The following is a 22,883-nucleotide window of genomic DNA, read 5'->3' on the forward strand; positions in this document are numbered from 1 at the left end:
AAGGGATAGATTGAGAGTTTGGGATTAACATGTACACACTGCTATATTTAAAATAGATAACCAGCAAGGACCTACTCTATAGCACAGGGAACTCTGCTCAATATTCTGTAATAACCTAAATGGGAAAATAATTTGAAAAAGAATAGATACATACATATGTATCACTGAATCACTTTGCTGTACACCTGAAACTAACAATATCGTTAATCAACTATGCTCTGATATAAAATAAAAATTTAAAAAAAAAAGGAACCACAGTAAGATTAGTAGGAATGATGGAGACACAGTATAGTCAGAACCCAAAACTTCAGGGTTGGCAACCCACAAATGGGAGGGATATCACAATTATAGAGGTTCTCTGCAAGGAATGAGGGGTCTGAGCCCCATATTGAGCCACCTAGCCCAGGGTTCCTGCACCAGGAAGATGAGCCCCTAGAATGTCTGGCTTTGAAGACCAGCAGGGCTTATGTTCAGGAGAGTGGGAAGGCTATAGGAAACAGATTTCACTGTTAAAGGGCTCATGCAGAATCTCATACAATCCAAATCAAAGCCCAGAGAGGGTAGTTTGAAAGGAGCCTGGGTTAGACCCATTTGCTGATCTTGGAAAGGCAGGAGACAACTGGGCCTCCTTCTGGGGATGAAGAAGGAGTTGGCCACTGGAGGCAGCCATTTTGGGGGGCTCATTTTACTCCTATAATATTATTGCTGGCAAGTGACATTTTGAAATCCTCCCTCTACCCTGTAAGTGCCAGGGGCCAGCAACAGCCCCAATTCCCCAAGGTATGCAGATAGCTGAGTGGGGACTGGGCCATGCATACCAGCAGGCCAGCACCAGTCCCATGACCCCCGGGTCCCAGAGTCAGCCATGCTGGGAACCAGCCTGGACCATCAGTGCACTAGCACCAACCCTGGCATCCCTGGTCATCAACCAGTCACTCTAAGACCTGGCCCTGCCCACCAGCAGGCAGAAACCAGCCCTGCACCACACTGGGCTCTGCAGCCAGCCACTCCAGGACCCAATCCTGCTCACTAGGGGGCCAGCAGCCACCACACCAGGCAAGGCCTGGCAATCAACCTGGCTAGGGACCAGCCCTGCCTATCAGCAAGCCAACAGTAGTCGGCTCCGCCACAGCAGAAGGCAACATGCTGCCCACATAGAGCATAAAGAACACAAAGCTCTAGTGATCAGAGGGGCGTGTGCTGCTGGGCCCCATAGGAAGTCACCTAAATAAGGCCACATTTTAAACACTGGAAAACATAACATCCCTAATGCATAGAAATAAACACAGAAAGTTAGGCAAGATGAGGCTAGAGAGGAATATGTTCCAAACGAAGGAACAAGATAAAACCATAGAAAAAAGCTAAATGAAGTGAAGATAAATAGCCTACCTGACAAAGGCTTAAAGGGAATAACCGTAAAGATGTTCAACAAACTTGGGAAAAGAACAGATGAACTTAGAATTTTAACAAAGAGTTAAAAAATATAAAGACGACTCAAAATGAGCTGAAGAGTACAGTAACTGAAATAAAAAAATACACTCGAAGGAATCAACAGTACAGAGATGACACACAGGATACAGTCAGTGGACTGAAAGAGTAGTAGAAATCACTGAAGCTGAACAGAGAAATAAAAAAAGTTTTAAATGCTGATAGTTTAACGACACCTCTGTGAAAACATCAAGTATACTAACATTTGCATAATAGGAGTCCCAATAGGAGAAAGGGTAAGGGAACTTATCTGAAGAAGTAATAGCAGAAAACTTCCCTAACTTGGGAAACAGACATCTAGATCCAGGAAGCACAGAGAGTCCCAAACAAGATGAACCCAAAGAGGTCCACAGCAAGACAATTTATAATTAAAATGGCAAAAATTAGAGATAAAGAGAGCATCTTAAAAGCAGCATGAGAAAAGCAACTAGTAACATTTTTAAAGGAAACTCCCATAAAGGCTATCAGTTGACTTTAGCAGAAACATTGCAGGCTAGAAGGGAGTGGCACACTATATCCAAAGTGATGAAAGGAAAACACCTGCAATAAAGAATATTTTACCTGGAAAGGCTATCATTCGACTTGAAGGAGAGATAAAGAGTTTTACAGACAAGCAAAAGCTTAAGAGAAGACCAGAACTAGAAATATGAAAATTACAAAAGGAAAAATCTCATTGGTAAAGGCAAGCACACAGTAAATCAACCACTTATAAAACTAGTAGGAAGGTTAAAAGACAAAAGTAGTAATATCTATATCCACAATAAGTAATTAAAGGATACATGAAACAAAAAAATGTAAAATATGATGTCAATAACAAACATGAAGGGGGAGTAAAAATGCAGGTTCTTAAAATGCATCAAAACTTAAGAGATCATCAACTTGAAATATTTATATATAAAGGCTGTTATATATGAACTTCATACTAACCACAAATCCAAAACCTAGAATAGATACACACCCAAAACAGAAAGGAATTCAAACATAACACTAAACACAGTCATCAAATCGCAAGGGAAGAGAGCAAAAGAAGAAAGGAACAAAAAACTACAAAAATAACCAGAAAACAATTAACAAAATGGCAGTATGTGCATACCTATCAGTAATTACTTTAAATGTAAAATAATTCTTAAATTTTTTCACTTCATGTTTTTTCCTAAAGTCCACTATAGATACTCTCATACATACTTTCTCGTTAAATCTCTGTAGTATCCCTATCTATTATTATTTTTAAGGATGAAAGAATTGAGACTTTAAAAGGTTAAATAACATGCTCAAGCTTACTTAGAAAATATCAGGAGGAGGATTAGAAGTCATTCACATCCATTTATCACAGTCCAAGCTCTTGCCCACTCTACTAGAATAACATCGAAAAACTGGAGAAACTTTGAAAAACCTGTACAGAGATATCTTTCCCTGGATGGTGGTACATGACATGGTAATGTAGGATCCACTTGGCAAATTCTTCCAGTCCTAACAGATCAATGTGATCCAAGGTCCAGGACAAACTTGAATTCACAGAAATAAATGATCAGTAATGACATAATTGGGAGTTTTTCTACTGATTTGACAATTAAATACAAGCCAGAAAGTTTCAGTGTGCAATTGAATGATCAACCAAAATATTTCCATAAAATGCTTCACGAATTTTGTACTATCCATTCCTCGTTCTGCAGGATGCTGGAAGTAACTGTTTCTTCAGTTTCGTGACACATATTATTATATGTTCTCTGAAGTAGTGATATATTTTATAATCAATGGCATCTTACAATTGCTCGAGCGGAGAACACATTGTATTGTAACTGATGCTGCTTGAACATGTGCAAACTTGTTTTCCTCTTTGTAGAATAACAAGCCAATTGCAGTTTCAGTAATTAATTAATGCAAATTTAAATCAATAGGCATTTAAATACATCCTGATTATTGTCTGAAAAACTTTCCTTTGATACTTCTGGTAAGATCAAGAAAGTGCTAAGATGAAAATTTCATGAATGGTTTTAGGGACTTTAAAGAAAATCCCAGGAATAACAATGTTTTAAGAAAGCCCACATTATCAATCATCTTGATGGTACTGAGAATGACAGCGGATGGAAAACACATACACACCAGTAAATCTGCATTGAAAAGTGATTCAAAAGGGTCAGCCTCCAAATGTGAAGAAGTTGCTTTACCAATTTATTTTGCTTATTTAAAACAAATTCTTTGTAGTACAAGAATGACATATGATCAAACAGCTATCTGAATAGTTTATGTCTGAAAGAGTTCCCGTAATAGGGACAAAATAATTTTAAGTGAAAAGGAAGTGATACATTATACTTAAAGTGGAGACTTTTTCTCAGCAGCAAATAAGAAAATGGTGATCTTTAAATTGATGACAGTTTAAATTAGACGAAATATAGTATTTAAACATTTATTAGCTGGTCATATTTTAATAGAAACAATGAGCTAAAGTCAAATAAGTATCTTTGCTACAAGACTTCTCATAACCTTTACTATGTTACAGTGCATTTTGAATATCAAAAATAATATTTCCCAGATTTAACTGTCCTTTCTGAAAAATTTTGACAATAATACTCCATTGAAAATGTATTGAGAAACATAGCTTTACTGTATTTTCTATGTCTAAGCAAAAAAATTAGTCATTTACAGGACATAAATCGATCCTATTAGAGAAAAACCTTTGTTGGGGGAAAAATTCTATATGCTTTTCAAATTTTTTCATTAGCAAGTTTCCATTGCAAGATTTTAATTAAACCGAGACAATGGTAGTAAATACAAACACATATATTCATTGATGCGTGTATTTATGTTCAGTTCCTAGAACAGTACCTGGTGCCAATAGTTATTCTTTAAATATTAGTTGTACTAATCTCTGGCACATGTTCTCTCTTCCCTCTTTTTCATTCCATCTCATTATCTCTCTCTCACTTTCTCCCATATATGTGTGTGTAAGAAGTATGTCTTGGGAACCCTCCTACACTGTTGGTGGAAATGTAAATTGGTACAGCCACTATGGAGAACAGTATGGAGGTTCCTTAAAAAACTAAAAATAGAACTACTGTATGATCCAGCAATCCCACTCCTGGGCATATACCCAGAGAAAACCATAATTCGAAAAGATACATGCACCCCAATATTCATGGCAGCACAATAGTCAGGACATGGAAGCAACCTAAATGTCCATCATATACATATATACAGTGGAATATTACTCAGCCATAAAAACGAATGAAAATGCCATTTGCAGCAACATGGTTGGACCAAGAGATTGTCATACTAAGTGAAGACGACATAGAAAAACAAATATCATATATGATATTGCTTATATGTGGAATCTAAAAAAAAGGGTACAAATTAACTTATTTATAAAACAGAAGTAGAGTCACAGATATAGAAAACAAACTTATGGTTACCAGGGGATAAGGGGGAGGGGGAGGGATAAACTGGGAGATTGGGATTGACATATATACACTACTATATACAAAATAGATAACTAATAAGAACCTGCTGCATAGCACAGGGAACCCTACTCAGTACTCTGTAATGGCATATGTGGGAAAAGAATCTAAAAAAAAAAAAAATAGAGTAGACATATGTATATATATAACTGATTCACTTTGCTGTACACCTGAAACTAACACAACATAGTAAGTCAACTATACTCCAATAAAACTTAAAAAAGAGAGAGAAGTATGTCTCTATTTAAGAAATATGCCTCTATTTGCTTTCATGACTTAAAATTACTACTTAACACTTACTGAAAGTGTTGACAGAGAGAGGGAGGCGGGGTGGGGGGAGAAATAATTGTATACAAAATTTGGCTCCAGAGCATTACCTGGTTTCATTAACAAAGAACATCATTAACAATTTTAAATATTTGAGTGCATTTTCCTAGTCTGTATTTTGTCAGCCTTGTCTGCAAAGCCAATAAGTAAATCTAATTATGTTTTTGGATTGTGAGTTATTAGGAAAAAAAAAAAAACTAATATGGCCCAGGAAGACTAGTGTGAATTGGTTATTACATTTTATAAACTAAAGCAATACCTGAGATTATATTGTGGAGCACGTTTCAAACAGAAGAAATAGTAAGTACACATAGTTCTTCATTATTTAGGCTAACAAAATGTAAACCTACAGTGTGTGTGTGTGTGTGTGTGTGTGTGTGTGTGTGTGTGTGTGTGTGTGTGTGTGTGTGTGTGTGTGTGTGTGTGTGTGTGTGTGTGTGTGTGTGTATTTCAACAGGAATGACTTCTGTACCTTTTAAATATTTGTTTATCAGCAAAGGAAAATAAGTCTGAATATGTGGAGATATGATTAAAGGAGATCAAGAACACACCAGTTCACTTAGAGAGAGACTGGTTCTCACTGCCTGGGTTTGAATTCTGCTCTGCAATGTACTAGATGTGTGATATTGAGCAATTTATGTAACCTCATAGGGCCTCAGTTTTTTCCTCTATTAGATGGGCATAATAATAGCATCGTCCTTAGAATGTTATTGTGATTATTAAATGAGTTAACAAGTAAAACACTTAAACAGTGCATGATACACAGTAAGTGTTTACTAAATGTTACCTCTTATGTTTGCTATTGTTTTAATGTGGATAATTGTTTTAATGTGGATATGGACCTCAAGGGGCACATCATCCCATCACAGAAGAGTAGGCTAGTAATTCTCTGAGCCTGTGCACTTCTGTTGTATATCAGATGGAGTGGGAAATCAACAACTTTAACATTGGCCCTGATGCCCTTTCAGTGGGAAGCACAGCATACCTCACTTCCAAGACTATTCAGAATTGCACTCCTATAGGTATCATTTAAGGTCTCAATCCAAGCATTTTTCTAACCCCAAAGTACTAGTAAAATGAAGCTGCAGCTCCACACATCTCTGTACTTTATATTTCCCCTACCTACGTTTGTGCATTATGGTGATTTGGACACATACGCCACACAAGAAAAACACAGATTCCGTAATCATGGTTTTTCAGTTAAGAAGGACACTACTAAAAACAGTAGGAATTCAGATTAAAAGAAAAAAAAAAAACTTCTAAGAGAACATATTGATTTCTGTTTTGAAATAAAAATTATAAAAATATTCTCAACCTCCATTGTCAACAACAAAATTTCCCCCTTCTGTCCTGAACTACTACACATGAGTGAGCTGAAAAAGGCTACAGAAGAGTCATTGGTCACCCCAGGGATACTGTGCACTCTTACTATGGAGCAACCCATGACACAAATTTCAGTAAGCATGAGTCTGACTTATGATTGGGAGGAAAGGTAGAGTAACATATTGTTCCTGGGTTTCCCATGCAGTATTTATCGTCTTCTAGCACCAGTCATGTCAAAGACTTGATAGTGAAAGCAAAGCAAAGTTTATTTACTGCATACAAAAGATACAGTTCACAAACCACACTTAACACTGCTTGGTATGAGAACTTCTCCGCAGTTACCAAGTAAGGACAACGTTCAGTAATGATGAAAACAGGCCAAGTGTGTCAGCTGTACTATTGTGATGCTAAAATATTCTTCTACATCAGAGTCTAGTACTCCATTACACAGAGAATTCTAACATGCCTCTCTTCTTTTTTTTAGAGCTTCGTATTGTTCTTAGGATGTCACCGGTCTAAGTCTATGCTACCATCTAATTCAACAAACCCTCTGGGGGGTTGGGCAGCTGAAGGGGAAGGCAGGATGCCAACATCTTGAAAGGAACAGCATGTGTATAATGTAGTTTTTTGTTTTCTGGTGAAGGTTTGATTTGTCTAAGGGAAAGGAAAGCATTTTGAATCATACCATAGCTATGGTATTCAAATGCACAAACTCTGAAGAAATCAGGAGAGTTTCTTAAAATATAAACTTGCAAATGTTGATTCAAGTGTCTCACATTATTTCTCCTGTCCTTTGATTTTGCTTGTTGCAAATAGGTTAAAACCTCAACATCATTGGTCAGAAAATAAAGGAGGTAGTTACTGAAAACTTGGGGAAAAAATTTCAGTGCAGTAAATATTTACTGATAAAGAGCTGTATAAAATCACAAAATTGCATCAAAATTGTAACTGAGTTAGACTTGACCTTTCATAGATGAAAAAAAAACCCCTAAGGCTCAGAAAGCTAATTGGACCTGCATGAAGTAGCACAGCTGATAAGTGAAAGAGCTTGCATTGGAACCTAGGTCTCTCGACTTCAGTTCAGTGCTTTTAACGTGTTTCTTCATACAGTATGTTTTCACTGTTTCTCTCTCTGTGTTATATACTGTACTGGGTGATAGAAATAAAGTGTTGAACAAAAACTACATACAGTTTCTTCCCTCACGGCTTAGTCAGTAGTGAATCAAATAACCAACACAAATGAAAATTACCAAATGTAAAATTACAAATGTATCTGAGATATGTTCAGAGTATAAAAGCATAGAACAGGCAGCTGATCCTAGCTGGTGGTTAGGGAGGAGAGGTCAGGAAGGCTTCTCCAAGGAAGTGATCATTGAGCTGCAATGTTAATCAACTATGGGTGTGGTGAGATGGAGAGTGAATTGGATGGGCTTTACACAAAATGCCATCTGGTTTTATTTTTTAGGAATATTTAGGGAAATAAAAGTTATTTTTCTTTGTCTATTACCAAGGATTAATCATTCTTTATTTCTGTATTATTTTCTGTGACAAACAGACTCTAAAACGGCCCTGATTGTCCCCACTTTCTGGAATTCAGGTCCCTGTTGTGGTCCCTTTTCCTTGAGTGTGGGCAGAACCTGTGACTTGCTTTTAACAAAGAGAATATGACAAAGGTGAGAGGATGTCACTAAGGTGATGACGTTACATTAAGATCGTAACGTACATCTTGCTGGCAAGATGTCTCCCTTGATGGCTTTAGTGAATTAAGCTGCTGTCTCCCTTATTGGCTTTGGTGAATTAAGCTGCCTTGTTGTAAGCTGCAATGTGCAACTCTCTCAATGGAGAGGCATGAAACTGCTGGCAAAACCAGCAAGGAACTGAACCCCTCACTTTGACAATCTGCAAGGAGCTAAATTCTGAAAACAATCATGTGAACTTGGAAGCAGATCCTTCCCCAGTTGGGCTTTGAGTGAAACAGCAGCCCTGGCTGAGATGTTGATTGCAGCCATGTGAGAGGCCCTGAAGCAGAGGACCCCATTAGGCCTTGCCCAGACTCCTGACCCACAGGACATGTGAGACAATAAAATGGGTGTGGTTTTAAGCCACTAGGTTTGTGGTAAGTTATTACACATCAATAGATAGTCCATTGCCTTTTTGTGTCATTTTAGACTGTATCTGAAATGTTTTCTTTATCATCTTAAAAAAACTTCCTAGAAAACTACGAAAAACTAAAAAAAAAAAAATTAGGGGAGAATATTTTGAAATTATTTAGATAATCATTTACTTCTTAATATATACATTTAAAAAGTCTTTTAAAGTTGAACATCTGGATGTATTAATACATGATCCATTTAAGTATACATAAAGATATTCTAACACCATTTTTCTCAAATATCGTACTGGAGTCTAAAAAGGATTAGGCTGGGGCGTCCCCGGTGGTGCAGTGGTTGGGAGTCCGCCTGCCGATGCAGGGGACACGGGTTCGTGCCCCGGTCCGGGAGGATCCCGCGTGCCGCAGAGCGGCTGGGCCCGGGAGCCATGGCCACTGAGCCTGCGTGTCCGGAGCCTGAGCTCCGCAACGGGAGAGGCCGCAGCAATGAGAGGCTCACATACCACAAAAAAAAAAAAAAAAAAAAAAGGATTAGACTGAAAACTAGAGCAACAGAAACTTAGATGACTAATTACAGTATTGCATGTGTGAATGATCCACCTGACTATGAATTCCAGACCCACCACATACTAGCCATATGACCCTGAATAAACTACTTTACTTGTATAAGGTACAATAGAGGTAATAACTGTAACTACTTCATAGAATCATTGTGAAAAAATAAATTAGATACTGTATACAAAGTACCTTGGCACAAAGTGAGAGCTCGAATATTTTAACTATTGTTATGTCAAAAAATTATAAACGCTTTTTGTTCAGTTATATAAACTTTACAGTATAGTATTTCATAATCTAATAATAGATTACAGTCTTATTTATTCCACTTTTTGAATTTTTAGATACAAATGGGAATTTTTAAAAATATAATTGCATTCCTTCTGCTGGCTTGGAAAAATTTTAAAGCAATTTTCAGTGATTTGAGTCATGGATTAAGAAATTTGCTACTTCAGATAATAGTTATTAGTTATTAATACTTTCACAGGGCTCACCAATCTTAATCCCTTTCATCTTTTTTAGGTAGTCTTCAATCTTGTATTTTTTTCCTTCCCAATGTTCAGTGTTTACTGAGTTAAGAAATACTCTGCAAGGCAGTATTATCAAATTCATCACAGTTTTTTAAGAACATTAAAATTGTATGGTTACTTACTATATGGTATAATTATAGACTTCTGCTTGACAATAAACCAATGCTGTTTCAACATTTACAGAATACAGACACTATAGGACTTATGTAATATTAGGTAATTAAGTAATATTCAGTAATTATTAACACATCAGTATGCTTTTACATTTAAATAGTTTCTAGGTGATTATTAAAAGTTTCTTCTAGATATACAACATGAGAATCCAACAGCCTTCTATGGAACTGAAAATGTGGGAGAATACTGATAATGGTAATAGACCAAAAATGAATTCCTTTAAAATTATTTACACTAAAGCAATATTTTAACTTTCACTCATAGCTTCAAAACCAAGGTCTCTACTCTTAAAGATGGTTAATAGTAACACTAACAAAAGATTAAGAACATTTGATCAAACCTTGTTAATAAAATCCAATTTCAAGCTTTCTTAAAAAGGAGGAAAAGCTACATAGCATTTTGGATGGTGGGTTTATTTTATTAGAACATACTGTTAGTCCTTAGCCAATACGACATACGTTTTATTAGCATACACAAATACAAATTTTTCAACAGTCCTGCCAAAATGGGCAAATGACTAAAATTTAGGTGGTTTTGAAAACAAGTGCTGCTGATGTAGTTTCGTTTTCTGCTTAAAAGAGCTAGGTATCATCTATTAAGCACACATTATGTATTTCCAGCCACACAGGTTCTCTGAAATTATTGCTGTTATTATGGTTCCATTTTACATAGCATAACAAGAAATCTTCATGAGACTGGGCATTTAACATTTTTTCTAAGTCACAGTTTATCAAATTTTAAGTGCAGAGAGAAGATTCCTAATTATGTAAGACAAACTAATTATGGTTAATCAGAGAAAAACTCTTTGACGTTGTAATACATGACTTTACATACATGCCTTTGTAATACACGAAATTGTTGCAACCAACCTGCCCTCTGCATTGTTTAACACAGAAAAAAGGAAATGCAATTTTTATGCATGTGTAAACTACATTAGATTTGGCACCTACAACAGAGAAGCTGAATAATTGTTTTGAAGTAACTTTCCTAGAGTTCAGGCTTTCTTATTAGAAGGAAGCTCATGAAGAAGACATTCTCTCTAACATATTAGTTATAATACACTTCTAGACTGTCTCAAGAGAAGAGGCACAAAGCAACACATTTCAGGTCATTTGTAAGGTAGCCAGCCAGGAGGGCACAGTAACATCTGGAACAAATAATCAATTTTAATCTGAACGTTGAGCAAGTAAAGCAGAGCAACCTCCTGCTATGATCCCTGTGAGCTTCTTGAATGGGGGTTGAATGTAAGTGTGGTATATAAGGATAGGATTCTCTTACAGAGAATTGGTGTTCCCTGCGTCAGTTCCCTGGACAGGAAACTGGAGGTGAAATGGTCATGGGGTCTGAAATTTGAGTAGTCTGCTTGGGTTTAAGGGTACTCCCAGATGATGGGGGTCATAGGAACCTGGTCATGGGGAGGTAGGTCAGAATAACCCAGCTAAAATGGGATGCACCTCAAAAGGCTGGCATGTCCTTAGAGACCCCTGAGCTTCATTCCAGCAGGAGTCCACTGTGCCAGGATGGTCAAATCACTGAAGTTTCTCCGTGAGGCCTTTCTTGACCACCCTATCTAAAATGGCATGGCCATTCCGCTTAGTACCCTTTCATTATCCACTAATTTCCTTAGCTACTATCACAATCACACATACTATTTACTTATCTCATTTATTGTCTGTCTTCATGCTACAAGGTGAGCTCATAAAAATAATACCTTTGTCTGTTTCTTGTGCTTCTACATCCTCAGGACCTAGAAGAATGCCTGGTACATATTAAATAATGAATGTTTGTTAAGTGAATGAGTGAATGAACTATTACTTTTAAGTCAGAGGAACTATGTCTGTATAACTGCATTTTATTTCCTTTTTAAAGTCTCTTTTAAATAATTTAAGGTTAATGCATAGACTAAAGCTACAGAGTGATTTTTCCTTTATTGTTAAATTTAGAAGGTCTAGGATTGATTTTGTTAGTGGACCAAGTGCAAAGGCTAATCTTCCTCTCTCACAAATGCCAAGAAATCATCTGATTTAAAAATAAGATTAAAAAATTTCCCAGGGCTTCCCTGGTGGCGCAGTGGTTGGGGGTCCGCCTGCCGATGCAGGGCACATGGGTTCGTGCCCTGGCCTGGGAGGATCCCACATGCCGCGGAGTGGCTGGGCCCGTGAGCCATGGCTGCTGGGCCTGCGCGTCCGGAACCTGTGCTCTGCAACAGAAGAGGCCACAACAGTGACAGGCCCGTGTACCGCAAAAAAAAAAAAAAAATTCCCAGTGTCACTGGGCATATACCTTGAGAAAACCATAATTCAAAAAGAGTCATGGGGTTTCCCTGGTGGTACAGTGGTTTAGAGTCCGCCTGCCGATGCAGGGGACACAGGTTTCCGCCCCGGTCCGGGAAGATCCCACATGCCACGGAGCAGCTGGGCCCGTGAGCCATGGCCGCTGAGCCTGCGCGTCCGGAGCCTGTGCTCCGCAACGGGAGAGGCCACAGCAGTGAGAGGTCCGCATACCGCAGGGAAAAAAAAAAAAAAAGAGTCATGTACCACAATGTTCACTGCAGCTCTATTTACAATAGCCAGGACATGGAAGCAACCTAAGTGTCAAATGACAGATGAATGTCTATAGAAGATGTGGCACATATATACAATGGAATATTACTCAGCCATAAAAAAGAATGAAATTGAGTTATTTGTAGTGAGGTGGATGGACCCAGAGTCTGTCATACAGAGTGAAGTAAGTCAGAAAGAGAAAAACAAATACCATATGCTAACACATATATATTATATGGAATCTAAAAAAAAGAAAATGTTTCTGAGGAACCTAGGGGCAGGACACGAATAAAGATGCAGGCGTAGAGAATGGACTTGAGGATATGGGGAGGGGGAAGGGTAAGCTGGCACGAAGTGAGAGAGTGGCATGGACTTATATGCACTACCAAGTGTAAAATCGGTAGCTGGTGGGAAGCGGCCGCATAGCACAGGGAGATCAGCTCGGTGCTTTGTGACCACCTAGAGGGGTGGGATAGGGAGGGTGGGAGGGAGATGCAAGAAGGAGGGGATATATGTATACATACAGCTGATTCACTTTGTTATACAGCAGGAACTAACACAACACTGTAAAGAAATTATACTCCAATAAAGATGTAAAAAAATAATTCTTCTTAATAATCATGTTCACTCACACTCCCATATGAACATGTACATTTACATGCATGTATTAACATATGCATACACATATATCATTCATGAGAAACTCATGAAACCCACACACCTACAGAAGGACAAATTAGTTAAGACATACATGAGATGAGACTTCATTGGTGGAACAGTAGTTAAGAATCCACCTGCCAACACAGGGGACACAGGTTCGAGCCCTGGTCCGGGAAGATCCCACATGCCACGGAGAAACTAAGCCCATGTACCACAACTACTGAGCCTGCGCTCTAGAGCCCACGAGCCACAACTACTGAAGCCTGTGCACCCTAGAGCCTGTGCTCCACAACAAGAGAAGCCACTGCAATGAGAAGCCTGTGCACTACAATTAAGAGTAGCCCCTGCTCACCACAACTAGAGAAAGCCTGTGTGCAGTAACAAAGACCCAAAGCAGCCAAAAATAAATAAATAAATTTATTTTAAAAAAAGACATACATGAGATAGGTTTATTAGTATAGTAGAATTAAAAAAAATTATTTTGGTGTCTGGGAACACATGTTTAATATAAATATTTGACTTAATATAAATAAGATATATATGTTTGGTTTTTAAAAATTATATTTCAATTGATCTTTTTACACATGAAAAAGCAATAGGTTTTGTATTTTTAAAAATTAACCTTTATTAAAATACAAAGTTTAAAAAAAAAATTCCCAGTGTCAATCAACATGAGTCACAGATATGTGAAAATGTTGGTCACAAAAAAAGACAAAAGAACACAGAAAACTCAAACAGAGGAAGCCACAGGAGTAAAATAGGTCCTTACTAAAAAGGATCATTTTACATCATTTTATAATTTAATATCTGTTACATATACTTACCAAGCTAATATATGTAAACAAACTATTTACACTGCCTATTATTCTCAGCAAATCATTTCACTGTCTTCAAAAGTACTATTTTAGGAAATCCTGCAGGTACACTTAAGGTCCTATCTTGACTGGGTCAATCCTAACATTCTAGTATATTCCAGATTCTGGTGCTAACAGTATTCAAAATGAAGTCTATAGCAACCCTAACAGAATTCTACTTTCCCAAGATTTATTCTTTTCTAGGTATAAAATTTATATTCACTACTTTAGAAGGGAAGGAATTAGTTAAAGCCATAGAGAACCCATCTGGGGATCCTTAGATATTTGTTGTAACTTAGGAGACAGATACTAAGATATTTCTGCTTTATTTCTTCAATCTAGCCTCATGGGACAATGGAAAAACCACAAATAATACTGTCTTCGATATCTATGTGTTTGAGGTAAAAAAAAAATGTCATGGTTTTAAAATTTTGTCTAATTTTTCATATAATGGCCATAGTTATAAATGGACATTAATCTGCCAATTCTTGCTTATTTTTATTCAGTGTAAAAGATATTCAGTATGATTTTGACATAAATTAGGATTATAAGTTCATGAGAGTTCAGTAAGACCAGACACCCAAAAGTTATGCTACACCCACATCTTCATTCTGTTACATAATTTGTTTTAAATAAAAGCTCTAAACTCTTACATTCTTTTTAAGAATCCAACTCTACTGAGGAAAAAATGATCTTTACCTCTTCGTACTGACTCAGTGAAAGATTACAGAAAAGAAATATTACATGAATTATCTTAAACTGTATATATACCCTCTAGTATACTTCAAAGTATGTCCCCAAAAGATTCCTGCTATTATCTAAATGTAAGATTATCTAACTGGGTGATGCAACATCTGAACAAGATGGTATGTCATTAAGTACCATTAGCTGAACTCAAAGTAGGGGCACTCTAATGAAGATGAGATTTGTTCACGAAAAGATAATTTTTAGAAATGAAGAAAAGTGAAGTGACTGTATAAATAAAACGCCTCATTTTTTCCAATCATCTTGATATTGCAGGAAAGGTTATTTTTATTATGAATTTTCTTAATAAATATAACTTTTTTTGATTATATTACTGCTCCATATCACTTTTTCCAAGTGAAAAGAGAGGCAAGTTATATATTTCTTTTGACTCCTTTGTGTGACATAAAGTGGGGTTTATATTTTGTAAAAGCTGAATGTTTTCATTAACAGATAGATTCTTCAAATAAAATGCAATTTAAAAGAACTACGAAACCTCTAAGTGGACATGCCAGGTTATGCATGGCCAGCACCAAAAGAAAATCTGCTGTGGACTCTCATACTCTTTATTACTCAAAGAATCCAGTAGATGGAAGCCTTTTCCTTTTAAAACTCAAACTGCTTCCAAAGCATGCAGTTGGACTTCCTATTCCTGCTGAAAGGGTAGCTGGAAATAGCTGGGAAAAAAGCACTTGCTCTCCTGAGACCATATCAGAAAGACCACAATTTACCTGCTTTGTAAGTGGTTTGAAAATTTCATTATCAAAGTCAAGTTGTTCTGACCCCTATGAGCTGAACGAGAAAGGAAAGAATAAATAAATCGTTGACTCCTGAAGCCGGGCTCTTGGCGGCTGCAATTTTGCTTGTCTTCCTGCATTAGTGTCCACATTCTTGTTGCCCTTTCTCAGTGAAACATTCCTTAGGCTAGTGGTTACATCTGTTTCCTTACATTAGAGTTCTTTTGGAGCAATCCTCAGATGAGCAGAGGAAGACATTCTGAATTAGGCTTTCTGGGATGAGCAAAGGCTTCTTCTGAGGGGTGAGGCTCGTGGGCATGGCCACACGGTGTTTTCTCTTTGTCCCTGTTTATGGCCTCTTTCTGCCTTTCTTAGGCTGGTCACCTCTGTCTTCTTACCAGAGTCCTGAGCATTATCTCTGAGAACATCTGTAGATTATCGTTACACTTGACTGTCCAGGGAATGAATGATTGCATTCTAAATAACTGATCAGATTTAATCATTAGATGACTTAAACCACTATTAGTCTATTAGATTGCTCTCTGTCTCTTTTAAAGGTATGAAAAACCAGGGTAGTTTAAAGAGTCTGGGTTTGGGGCATTCCCATGTACACTCTAAGCTGGGTATTTTTATTTTTTCAGTTCAAATCTCAATATGGAATTTACACTTTGACAGAAAAAACACACTTTTCTTTAATTCTAAATGTGTCACTGAATGTTTTTTCCATGTTTTTATAAATCGAACTAATGAAACAATTATGTATGGTGGCAACCTCTGCAAGGGCAGCCAGGATACCTGACATCAGTACCACCCTCTTTCCACTGAACTGCACCACAGTTAGGTATTGGGTCCCCCACTCCCTTTTCATTGCTCAGTTTTGAAGTGTACAGTTAAGCTTTAATTTAGAGCCTTATCTCTGGTAATGGCTTCTAACTGCTCCTCACTTTTCCTTGTACTAAGCAAGGGTCATCAGGTCACATCTCATTGAAAACTCATTTAACCATCTCCTGTATACTTTTAAGGTCAAAAAGGCAATATACTGAATTCAGATGTGAAAAGCAACAACTACAACAACGTCCGTAGGTTAACAGTATGTAAGTGTCCTTTCTCTAGCAGGAAGAGATCTGGATAAACTATTTGGATGTTGTTTACTGAATACTGGAGCTTCGCCAGTATACTGGCTCATAGCAATACAGTGAAATAATGTTCCATTTTGCAAAATGGAGGGTTTCATCTCCCAGAGCCCCAATTTCTATACTGCACAACAGCCAAGAAAGAAGGAAAGAGGAAAAGGGAGGAGGCCAGAAATAAAGATAATACTTTGTTATAACTGGTGAACTGTCTCAGCTGACAAGTCTGGAGGAAGAACTCACAAAAGTCTTTGGGAAGTTATAGCATATCTGAACTCAACTGTCGTCTCACAACTTAAGAGACCAAAACTGGCGCTCAGATGTATGAAATCTGCCTTAAACGAACAATGCAACTTACACATAAACCACACAGAGCTCTGAATATCTTTGTTATTACTCACACTCTATTTATAAATCCTTAAAAGTCATCAAAGCAGTACTCCTGCCACACTTGTAAAGGCCAAGGTGAGATTCATACTTAAGACGGAAAAGCATTTGCTGTTACCACTCTGTGATCAAAACTGATTTTGTGTCTTTGACTCAGCCATCTTGTAAGACAAAGCAATTTTTAAAAAATTAAATTAAAAAAAATGAAACATAGGATGCTTATTTTAAAAGCAGGTATGTTATTTCCTGTCTTTTCGTTGATGGCCTTCCTGATAGGTGTGAGGTGGAATCTCATTGTGGTTTTGATTTGCATTTCCCTGATTAGTGATGTTGAATACCTTTCCATGTGCCTGTTGGCCATCCGTATGTCTTCTTTGGAAAAATGTCTATCTAGGTCTTCCGCTCATTTTTTGATAGGGTTGTTTGTTTTTTTGATATTGAGCTGTATGAGCTGTTTGTATACTCTGGAAGTTAAGCCCTTGTTCATCACATTGTTTGCAAATATTTTCTCCCAGTCTGTAGGTTGTCTTTTTGTTTTGTTTATGGTTTCCTTTGCTGCGCAAAAGCTTTTAAGTTTAATTAGGTCCCATTTGTTCATTTTTGCTTTTGTTGCCCTAGCCTGAGGAGACAGACCATAAAAATATCGCTAAGACAGATGTTAAAGAGCATACTGCTTATGTTTTCTCCTAGGTGTTTTACGGTTTCAAGTCTTACACTTAGGTCTTTTATCCATTTTGAGTTTATGTATGTATATGGTATGAGAAAATGTTCTAGTTTCATTCTTTTACATGTAGCTGTCCAGTTTTCCCAACACTACTAATTGAAAAGACTGTCTTTTCCCCATTGTATATTCTTGCCTCCTTTCATATAGATTAATCAACCATGTGGGTAGGTTCATTTCTGGACTCTCTATTCTGTTTCATTGGTTTGTGTCTGTTTTTGTGCCTGTAGGATACTATTTAGAATACTGTAGCTTGAACCCTAGTACACTGTTGCTGGGAATGTAAATTGGTGCAGCCACTATGGAAACCAGTGTGAAGGATCCTCAAAAAATTAAAAATAGAACTACCATGTGATCCAGCAATTCCGCTTCTGGGTATTTATCTTGAAGAAAATGAAACACTAACTCGAAAAGGTATCTGCACTCCCATGTTCATTGCAGCAGCATTATTTACAATAGCCACAATATGGCAGAAACCTAACTGCCCACTGATGGATGAATATATAAAGAAGATGTGATATATATACACAATGGAATACTACTCAGCCATAAAAGAAGAATGAAATCTTGCCATTTGTGACAACATGGATAGAACTGAAGGGTATTATGCCTAGTGAAATAAGTCAGACAGAGAAAGGCAAATACCATATGTTTTCACTTACATATGGAATCTAAAAAACAAAACAAATAAAAAATATAATAAAACAGAAAGAGACTCACAGATACAGAGAACAAACTAGTGGTTACCAAAGGGAAGAGAGGTGGGTAGAGGCACAAAATAAATGAAGGAGATTAAGAGGTAAAAACTACCAGTTATAAAATAAATAACAGGATGTAATATACCATACAGGTAATATAGTCAATATTTTGTAACAACTTTGTATGGTGTGTTGTCTATAAAAAATATCAAATCACTACATTGTACACCTGAAATTAATATAATATTGTAAGTCAACTGTACTTCAATAAATAAAATAAAAACAAAATAGGTATGGTTTTTATATAAGATTTTGAAGAAAAAATGTCTACTGAGGGAGCTCTCTGTTCTATCTCTTATTATCTTTGTGAACTTCAACACGGAATATGACTTTTGGGACACTGCTTTTTTTCTTAGTAAATTGGGGAGGGGCACTGGATTAAATGACCCTTAAATTACATTCAAGGCTTTGAATTATAGAGACGTGAACAGACAGAATCAAAGAAGAAAGGGACAGAAAAATGTTGGTGTTTTTCAGATTCAAGTCTCAATTTAAATTGTGAGAACTTACGTATAATACAACTTCAATTTTGTCATATCATTTCTGTATTTAGTTTGATTACTAAAACAGCTAAATTCAATGTTCTTTTCCCTTTTTAATTAGTATGCTTTCTCATATATTATGCCAGATGTCTTGATCTCAGCATTAGCATCTGGTAATAAATTACAGGTGGTGAAGCGTTATTATAAATTGAGGAATTCTTTTTGCACAGTATTCATTTTTCATAATGTTTTCATGACTCTGACTTTGGTTTTAAAATACTTTTTAAAATTAGTGTTTTGACTTTATAAAACCAGAATTCAACTTTAGTTTACCTTAGTTCCTGGAAATAGTGTCCTTAAAAAAAGTTCTAAAATATTTTTAGACATATATTAATGTTTATATGAAAGATGGAATCCACCTTTTAACTTATTTTAACATATATTGAAAAGGAATAAAAAGTAAGTGTGGTTATTTATAACATTTTCATGATTTGAGTTCACCTATAAAAGTCATGACTTTTTTTTTTAACATGGGGAAGTGTATAGTCATCATGGAAAGTTTCAGTGGAATATATGGAAAGGAAGGATATACAGAAAATATACAGAAAAGAAGAATAAAGTAATAATCACATATAATCCCACTACCCAGAAATGAGAAAAGAAACATTTTATGACATTTCCTTTTAGTATTTATCATCTAGGTATTTTTCATCTAGCTGAAAACCTACTGTATTTTGCATTTTTATTTCACTTTGTTTCCTAAGCAATTTCCTAATAAAAAACACTTTGTAAATATTTGAATGGCTGCATGATAATCTATTAAATGTACCATTATTTAGTTACTCAGGTCCCTACTGTTGTCAGATCTTATCCCTGAACAATATTACAAATGACAGTGTGATAAATGCATTTGTGCATAAATATTTGCATGAATTTTGTAATAACCTCTTTCCTAATAGGGCTTCAGAGACCAAAAATCTGTTTTCTATTGCTTCTAGTAACTAGGAAAAATGTACAACCACACAAATATATCAGCAAAGCAGAGGAAATAGTGAATTCTTCCACACCCTAAGATCTTGAGACCTTTAGGATTATTAGTCTGAGCAAATTCTATTCTCCTCTCTAACTAAACAAGCTTCAAGTTAGTGTGACAATAAAACCTCACTCAATTTGATGACTCTTGGAAGTTTTGAATTAAACCATCCATTTTGTATAAATCCAAGTAATTTTCTTATAAACTGGAAAAAAAAGGCTTATTTGTTTTTTATAAAGCCATTAAGCTTTAGAATCTTCATAAAGATGTCTGGACTATTCACCAAAAAGTAGCCTTCTATATCTGCCAATTTTGATGAAAGCATCTCTTCTTTTCTAATACGTTATAATACTTATCAAATTTGATTTTAGGTAATGGCTTTTCATTTTGTTTATGCATGTGTCTGGGTGAGGTATAAGGTCTTAGGCTTGTGCTCTTAAACTTTGAAAAGCTCTGTATTGAATAAACTGTTCATTCCTAATTAGCTAAATATGGGATAGATGAGTATTTCTACATGTTGATCATAATGACCCCAAAAGACTAATGTTTCTATGGAAAATTAATATTTAACTAGAGCACTAACATGTATGAGGACTGTCTTTTCAAAATGATTTTTTTTAAAAGAAATTAAAAATTAGAGACAGCCTTTAAAATTGCTTCGGGGAAAGCATTTTTTTTTTTTTTAAACTAAGGACTTGTTTCATACCTTTTCCCCACTCAGGATCAGACTATAGCCGCAAATTGGGCAAAATGTATTCCTCCAGTGGTGGGAAATAAAAATGTCTACTCCTGCCAACAGAAGATAAGATGGTTGAAATTATACAATTTCTGTCCCCTCTGGTCTCCTCAAGGACTTTCCTCTTGCTATTGTTTACCTTACCCTGAATCATCAATTTCTCCCTCTTTACTAGATCTTCTCATGGGTAAATAAATATCCTCCAGGAGTTTTGATTAAAAAAATATCATCAAAACTACAACAATAATAACAAAAACAAACAGTTTTCTCGCTACATAGTCACCTCCCTGCTCTCTTTCACCCACACAAAACAACTTCTGAAAACATTTGTCGATTATAGTGATTCTCAATGCCAGCAGCATGATTAGATTTATCTGGGGAACTCTAAAAATACTCACAGCTCCGAAAATACTTCCAAGGTCCTCCCCCTCCCTCCCAGAAGCTCTTTTATGATTGATTTGAGATGAGCCTGCTCTGAGACTAGGTATTGGAAATTTCCAAAGTTCAACAGGTGAATCCAGGGTTGAAAAACATGGGTGTGTATTCTCTGTTTCCAATTCCACACTTCCCATTCGGTCTTCAATCTACTCTAAGATGGCTTCCATCAACAGCTCTCCACTGAATCTCAGCAAGGTCACCAATCACTTCCACGCTACCAGATATACTAGTCACTTTTTATCCTCACTTTATATTCTCAGCAGCACTCCAGGAAAGTGATTATTCTCTTTCTGCCAGCTGATCTTTTCTTAGCGTCCACAACACCACACTCTTCTGGCTTTGTTCCTATCTCAGCAGCTACCCTAGATTCTCTGTGGTGCCTCCTCCTATGCTAGCCTTCTAAGTGTTGCTATGCCCTGAGGTTCGATTCTGAGACTCTCTTTGTTTTAATCTAAGCTTTCTCGTAGGAAATCTCATGCAGTTCAATGGGTTTAAATGCTATCCATAAGCAGATGACACTCAAATTGTTAACACTAATCCTAACAACTCAAGATTTGAGTCCAACTGCCTATTTGACATCTACACTTGAATATCTAGGGGGGTCACCTCAACAAGTCCAAAACAAAACTCCAGATTCAGCCCTACCCAACCTGAAACTGCCCTTCCTCCAGTCTCTCCATCTTAGCAAATGGCACCTCCAACCACCCAGTAGCTCATAAGCAACTAAAATCTTAAAGATCTTTACTTTATTTCTCCTAACATTCCTCTCCATCCAATCTATTAGCAAACCCTGTTGACTCTATCTCTATGGCATATATTAATTCAGATCACTATGCCCTCCCTCTTACTACTGTCCCAGTTGAAGCTGCCATCAGTTCTCCTTTTGACTGTAAAAGTAGCCTTCAAACTGGTTTTCTTAGTTATTCTCTTTCCCCTTTATGTTCAATATTCTACAGAGCCACCACAGTAATTTTCAAAAATGTAAGTCATATTTTAATATGCTTTACAAATCCTTCAATGAGTTCCCATCACTTACGATAAAATCAAACTCCTTAGAATAATCTAGAAGACTTTTCACGACCTAGTCCCTCTCTACCTCTCCACCTGTATCTTGTATCAATCCCTCCCTCATTAATTATGCCTCACTAGCTGCTACAGACTGATGTCCCTCCCCTACCCCCACCCATTCATATGTTGACACTCTAACCCCAAATATGACTATAGCTGAAGGTAGAGCCTTTAGAATGTAATTAATGTTAAATAGGTCATAAGGGTGGGGCCCAATCCAATAGGGATTATAATCTTACAGACTTTATAAGAAGAGGAAGAGAGAGAGAGAGGGAGAGATCTCATTGTGCACCCACAAAGAGGTTTGGAACACACAGCGAGATGGCAGCTGCCTCCAAACCAAGAGGAGAGGCCTGGGAATGAAAGCTGTCTTGCTGACACCTTTATCTTGGACTACTCAGCCTCCAGAACTGTGAGAATATAAATTTCTGGTGTTTAAGCCACCCAGTCTGCAGTATTCTGTTACGGCAGACTGAGAAGACTAAGACAGATTTTCTTCCTTTTCCTCAGAAATATCAAGCTCATCCTTATCTAAGGGTTTTGCACTTTGTCTTCTGCCTTAAACATTCTCTCCCAGATTGCTATACGGTTGCACCTACTCATTGGTTAAATGCCACTTTCACAGAGAGG

At 36.8% G+C, this 22,883-nt stretch overlaps 1 protein-coding gene and 1 long non-coding RNA gene across 4 annotated transcripts in view; one reads left to right on the forward strand and one right to left on the reverse strand.

Annotated features, from left to right (window-relative positions):
- Window positions 1–7,314, forward strand: part of LOC132521828 (uncharacterized) — a 54,300-nt gene extending 46,986 nt beyond the window's left edge. Inside the window, exon 4 of the long non-coding RNA XR_009540965.1 lies at window positions 7,078–7,314. This is a non-coding gene — a long non-coding RNA (uncharacterized LOC132521828). The remainder of the gene's footprint in view (window positions 1–7,077) is intronic.
- The window catches only part of GALNT13 (polypeptide N-acetylgalactosaminyltransferase 13), an 829,184-nt gene that overhangs the window by 73,781 nt on the left and 732,520 nt on the right, over window positions 1–22,883 (reverse strand). The window lies entirely within an intron of this gene.

The sequence above is a fragment of the Lagenorhynchus albirostris genome, chromosome 6 (assembly GCF_949774975.1).
Source record: "Lagenorhynchus albirostris chromosome 6, mLagAlb1.1, whole genome shotgun sequence".
Classification (NCBI taxonomy): Eukaryota; Metazoa; Chordata; class Mammalia; order Artiodactyla; family Delphinidae; genus Lagenorhynchus; species Lagenorhynchus albirostris.